Source organism: Pongo pygmaeus, chromosome 23, assembly GCF_028885625.2.
Source record: "Pongo pygmaeus isolate AG05252 chromosome 23, NHGRI_mPonPyg2-v2.0_pri, whole genome shotgun sequence".
Lineage (NCBI taxonomy): Eukaryota > Metazoa > Chordata > Mammalia > Primates > Hominidae > Pongo > Pongo pygmaeus.
In genome coordinates, this window is record NC_085931.1 from 31,413,597 (window position 1) to 31,420,352 (window position 6,756).

The 6,756-nt window shown below is 47.0% G+C and overlaps 1 pseudogene; it reads left to right on the plus strand.

Moving 5' to 3' along the window:
* Window positions 1-938: 938 nt before the first annotated feature.
* LOC129023781 (small nucleolar RNA U13) lies at window positions 939-1,021 on the plus strand (annotated as a pseudogene).
* The last annotated feature ends 5,735 nt before the right edge of the window (window positions 1,022-6,756 follow it).

The window sequence follows — 6,756 nt, forward strand, 5'->3', positions numbered from 1 at the left end:
GATCCTGGACTAGACACATAGAGAATCCAGAGGGAATGAGGACACAAAATGAACCCATTTCTGGCGGGTCTTCCCATCCCTGCTAATCTGTAGTTTTTATATTTCCATATTACCTTCCGCCCAGATCTAGCTTTACTGGGTTGCTGCCAGGGAGAACAAATTTTTGAAATCTGCTATTTTATTTCTATTAATTAATTAATTAATTACTTTAAGACGAGGTCTTACTCTGTTGTCCAGCCTGGGGTGCAGTGGCACAATCTCAACTCACTGCAACCTCTGCCTCCCTAGTTCAAGTGATTCTCCCACCTCAGACTCCCGAGTAGCTGGGATTATGGGTATGTGACACCATGCCTGACTAATATTTTAGTAGAGATGGGGTTTCTTCATGATCATCAGGCTGGTCTCAAATTCCTGGCCTCAAGTGATCCACCTGCCTCGGCCTCCCAAAGTGCTGGGATTAGAGGTGTGAGCCACTGTGCCCAGCCTAAAAATATTTTTTAATAGCACCACACTGTAGGCTGGGTGCGGTGGCTCACACCTGTAATCCCAGCACTTAGGGAGGCCGAGGCGGGTGGATCACTTGAGGTCAGGAGTTCGAGACCAGCCTGGCCAACATGGTGAAACCCCGTCTCTATGAAAAATACAAAAATTAGCCAGGCACGGTGGCAGACACCTGTAATCCCAGCTACTTAGGAGGCTGACGCAGGAGAATTGCTTGAACCCGGGAAGTGGAGGTTGCAGTGAGCAAAGATTGTGCCATTGCACTCTAGCCTGGGTGACAAGAGCAAGACTCCATCTCAAAAAAAAGAAAAAAGAAAAAAGAAAACAAAAAGCACCACACTGTAAATAAACTGAACAGCCATGGTTAACGAAGTATGAATAAATTACAGAAGCTCCATACTCTGGAATATTTGTCACCTCTTAAAGAATGAATTATGATCCTTTCGTAGTTCATAAGCATGATGATTAGGCGTTCACACACGTTCCTGTGTAAGATGTGCCACCTTCAAATCTTTTTTTTTTGAAATGGAGTCTCGCTCCGTCGCCCAGGCTGGAGTGCAGTGGCGCGATTTTGGCTCACTGCAAGCTCCGCCTCCCGGGTTCACACCATTCTCCTGCCTCAGCCTCCCGAGTAGCTGGGACTACAGGCGCCCGCCATCACGCCCAGCTAACTTTTTTTGTATTTTCAGTAGAGACGGGGTTTCACTGTGTTAGCCAGGATGGTCTCAATCTCCTGAACTCGTGATCCTCCCGCCTCGGCCTCCCAAAGTGCTGGGATTACAGGCGTGAGCCACCGCGCCCGGCCGCCATCTTCAAATCTTGTTACGACATAGGCACATTACCCGTCTGACATGAAAAAAAAAAAAAGAATGAATTATGGAAATGAACTAGAGAAACGTCTATGATTTCAAAATAGTAGGATCTTTTTTGTAAGGTGTAGATACAACATATTGATGTCAGAGAGGAGAGTTAAACTGTTTTTTTTTTTTTTTTTTTTGAGACGGAGTCTCGCTCTGTCGCCCAGGCTGGAGTGCAGTGGCGCGATCTCGGCTTACTGCAAGCTCCGCCTCCCGGGTTCACGCCATTCTCCTGCCTTAGCCTCCCAAGTAGCTGGGACTACAGGTGCCCGCCACCATGCCCGGCTAATTTTTTGTATTTTTTGTAGAGACGGGGTTTCACCATGTTAACCAGGATGGTCTCGATATCCTGACCTCGTGATCCGCCCATCTCGGCCTCCCAAAGTGCTGGGATTACAGGCGTGAGCCACCGCGCCTGGCCGAGTTAAACTGTTAATGTTACTTCAGAAAGGACTGATTAGGGTGGAGGAGGAGGGAGAATTTAACTTTAAAAAATTGCTGGGCATGGGCTGGGCACGGTGGCCCATGCCTGTAATCCCAGCACTTTGGGAGGCCAAGGCGGGCAGATCACGAGGTCAATAGATCGAGACAACCCTGGCCAACATGGTGAAACCCCATCTCTACTAAAACTACAAAAATTAGCTAGGTGTGGCGGTGCTCACTTGTAATCCCAGCTACTTGGGAGGCCGAGGCAGAAGAATCGCTTGAACCCGGGAGCTGGAGGTTGCAACGAGCCGAGATCGCGCCTCTGCACTCCAGCCTGGGTGACAGAGCGAGACTCCATCTGCAAAAAAAACAAAACAACAACAAAAAACATTACCAGGCATGGTGTCTCATGCTTGTAATCCCAGCACTTTGGGAGGCTGAGGTGGGAGAATTGCTTGAGTCTGGGAGTTTGAGATCAGCCTGGGCAGCATAGTGAGACCCTGTCTCTACAGAAAATAAAAAATTAGTCGGGTGTGGTGGTGCATGCCTGTAGTCCCAGCTGGGAGAACCACTTGAGCCTAGGAAGTGGAGGCTGCCTAGGAAGTGGCCATAATCATGTCACTGTGCTCCAGCCTGGGCAACAGAGCTAGACTCTGTCTCAAAAATAAATAAAATAAAAATAAAATGTGCTTCAGCATCTCTAGAATTGTTCCGATTAGAAATGTTACTTTCATAAAATAAAAATAACACACACACTAAAGTATACATGTGTAGAAAAAAAATTCCCAACTTCCAGAGAGAACCTCTGTAAATATTTTTTATTTATTTTCTTCAGTTGCTTTTCCATATATCAATATTTTTGCATGCATTTAAAAAATACAATTAAAAAAAATTTTTTTTTTGAGGCAGAGTCTCGCTCTGTCACCCAGGCTGGAGTGCAGTGGCATGATCTTGGCTCACTGCAAGCTCCGCCTCCCAGGTTTTCACACCATTCTCATGCCTCAGCCTCCCGAGTAGCTATGACTACAGGCACCTGCCACCAGGCCCGGCTTATTTTTTTGTATAAAAAATACAATTTTTTTTTAAGACAGGGTCTGCCTCTGTTGACCAGGCTGGAGTGTTCAGTGGTGCGATTTTGGCTCACTGAAACTTCCACCTTCTGGGTTCAAGTGATCCTCCTGCCTCAGTCCCCCAAGTAGCTGGGACTACAGGGGCGTGCTACCATGCCTGGCTAATATTTTTGTGTGTATTTTTAGTACAGATGGGGTTTCACCATGTTGGCCAGGCTGGTATCGAACTCCTGACCTCAAGTGATCCTCCTGTCTCAGTCTTCCAAAGTGCTGGGATTACAGGCGTAAGCCACCGCACCTGGCCTCTTCTTTTTTTTTAAAAAAAATAATTTTTGGCTGGGTGCAGTGGCTCACGCCTGTAATCCCAGCACTTTGGGAGGCCGAGGCGGGTAGATCATGAGGTCAAGGGTTCCAGACCTGCCTTGCCAAGATGGTGAAACCTCTACTAAAAATAAAAAAATTAGCTGAGCGTGGTGGTGGGCGCCTGTAATCCCAGCTACTCAGGAGGCTGAGGCAGAGAATTGCTTGAACCTGGGAGGCAGAGGTTGCAGCGAGCTGAGATGATGCCACTGCACTCCAGCCTGGATGACAGAGTGAGACTCTGTCTCAAAAAAAAAAATATATATATATATATAAAAAAAATTTTTTTTTTAATTAAAAAATTTACTTTATTATTATTATTTTTGGAGATGGAGTTTCACTCTTGTCACCCAGACTGGAGTGCAATGGCAGGATCTCAGCTCACTGCAACCTCCGCCTCTGGAGTTCAAGCAATTCTCCTGCCTCAGCCTCCCAAGTAGCTGGGATTACAGGCATACGCCACCATGCCCGGCTAATTTTGTATTTTTAGTAGAGACGGGGTTTTACCATGTTGGCCAGGCTGGTCTCAAACTCCTGACCTTGGGTGATCCACCCGCCTCGGCCTCCCAAAGTGCTGGGATTATAGGAGTAAGCCACCGTGCCCATCCTATTAATTTAATTAATTAACTTATTTATTTATTTTCTGAGACCGAGTCTCACTCTGTCGCCCAGGCTGGAGTGCAGTGGTGTGATCTGGACTCACTGCAACCTCCGCCTCCTGAGTTCAAGCGATTCTCTGCCTCAGCCTCCTGAATAGCTGGGATTACAGGTGCCTGTCGCCATGCCTGGCTAATTTTTGTATTTTTAGTAGAGACGGGGTTTCACCTCTTGGCCAGGCTGGTGTTGAACTCCTGACCTCGTGATCCACCTGCCTGGGCCTCCCAAAGTGCTGGGATTATAGGCGTGAGCCACTGCGCCCGGCCTATTTATTTTTTTTTAAATGGAGTCCCACTCTGTCGCCCAGGCTGGAGTGCAGTGGCACCTCCTCGGCTCACTGCAACCTCTGCCTCCCAGGTTCAAGCAATTCTTGTGCTGTGCCTCAGCCTGCTGAGTGGCTGGGACTACAGGCATGTGACACCATGCCTGGCTAATTTTTTTTTTGAGAGGGAGTTTCGCTTTTGTTGCCCAGGCTGGAGTGCAATGGCGCGATCTCGGCTCACCGCAATCTCCACCTCCCGGGTTCAAGCAATTCTCCTACCTCAGCCTCCCGAGTAGCTGGGATTACAGGCATGCGCAATCACACCCAGCTAACTTTTTGTATTTTTAGTAGGGACGGGGTTTCTCCATACTGGTCAGGCTGGTCTCAAACTCCAGACCTCAGGTAATCCGCCTGCCTCAGCCTCCCAAAGTGTTGGGATTACAGGCACGAGCCACTACTCCTTGCCTTCCTCAAGTCCTGGCCTAATCCAGATTCCATTATGTGGACTATTTAACCCCATTGTGAGAAATTTGTATATGCTTTTTTTCTTTTTTTTTTTTTTGATACGGAGTCTTGCTCTGTTGCCCAGGCTGGAGTGCAGTGGCGCGATCTTGGCTCATGGCAAGCTCCACCTGCCGGGTTCACGCCATTCTCCTGCCTCAGCCTCCCGAGTAGCTGGGACTACAGGCGCCCACCACTGTGCCCGGCTAATTTTTTTTTTTTTTGTATTTTTAGTAGAGTTGGGGGTTTCACCGTGTTAGCCAGGATGGTCTCGATCTCCTGACCTCGTGATCCTCCCGCCTCAGCCTCCCAAACTGCTGGGATTACAGGCGTGAGCCACCTCCTGCATATGCTTTCTTTCATTATTATACATGACACTTAAAAAATATTATCATATATTAGTTATCTTTTTTGCTGTTTTTTGAGACCGAGTCTCCCTCTGTTGCCCAGGCTGGAGTGTCTTGGCATGATCTCAGCTCACTGCAACCTCAGCCTCCCAGATTCAAGCAATTCTCATGTCTCAGCCTCCCGAGTAATTGGGACTACAGACATGCACCGCGATATCCGGCTAATTTTTGTATTTTTAGTAGAGACGAGGTTTCACCATGTTGGCCAGGGTGGTCTCAAAGTCCTGACCTCAGGTGATCTGCCGGCCTTGGCCTCTCAAAGTGTTGGGATTACTGGCATGAGCCGGCCACATTAGTTTTCAAATGCAGATGAAACAAGGGACCGTTGAATGCCTGTTGTCTCAGGTGTGCTCCTAGGCATGGGTTCCAAATTTACAGGTACAAACTTACTTATGGGTAGCGAGACAGATAATAAGTACGTGGTCTGTAAACATGGCTAATTTCCCCAGAACAGAATCCTGGAATACTGGTCTGAGAGGGTATAATTATTTTAAAATATTTTTGGGGCCAGGTGCGTTGGTTTACGCCTGTAATCCCAGCACTTTGGGAGGCAGGAGGATCACTTGATCCCAGGAGTTTGAGGCTACACTCCAGCCTGGGCAACAGAGTGAGACTCCGAGTCTCAAAAAACAAACAAACAAAAAAGAACCCCAAAAAAACAACTTTTGGCTCATACCGCCAAACTCATGTCCAGGAATTTTGAGGTGATTTATGTGCTTCCAAAAGTATATAAGAGTGGTTACCTATCAGACCTTGTGTTTGAAGGTTATCATTTGAAACTGATTTTTAATTTGTTTAGGAGAAAACCCAGCTTCTTAGTTTTATTTTATTTATTTATTTTTTTGAGATGGAGTCTCGCTGTCGCCCAGGTTGGAGTGCAGTGGCGTGATCTCGGCTCACTGAAGGCTCCGCCCCCCGGGGTTCATGCCATTTTCCTGCCTCAGCCTCCTAAGTAGCTGGGACTACAAGGGCCCGCCACCTCGCCTGGCTAATTTTTTGTATTTTTAGTAGAGACGGGGTTTCACCGTGTTGTCCAGGATGGTCTCGATCTCCTGACCTCGTGATCCGCCCGCCTCGGCCTCCCAAAGTGCTGGGATTACAGGCGTGAGCCACCGCGCCCGGCCTATAGTTTTAATTTATATGTCTTGGGTTAGTAGACTGGTTGACTTTTTTTTTCAGTCGTTCCTTCAAATAGTGAGTCCTCTGCTAGGCTCTATTTGTGGAATATTCTTGTTCTTCTTCAGGGATGTTTGATAGCTCTTTTTTTTCACAGATGTTTGATATTTCCTTTTTCATCTATTGTGTTCTTACCATTTTTAGGATGTTTCTAGGCTTTCTATTCTATTTCTTGTTCTGTACCACACAGAAATGCCTGCGATAGCTTTACAATTTGTTTTGATATCTGTTAGGGCAAGTCTACCCTCATGCCTGCTTTTGTTCCCAAGGGGGGAAAACGATAGCTGTTTTCGGCTATTTATTTTTCCAGGTGAACTTAGAATTTTGTGAAGTCTAAGAAATGTTGTTAGGATGACATTAAACCTATACATCGATTAGGAAAGAAAGGTTGCATAATCAGCTTGGCGAAGGGTTATTGAAACTGGTTTTTAATCTTGACTGGAGCTGGGGCACAACTTCCCTGTAAGGCAGACCTGGGCTCCTCTTGGACTTGGGCGACCTCGATAGTGGTGTGTTCCTTTGTTTGGTGTTCAAAGTAG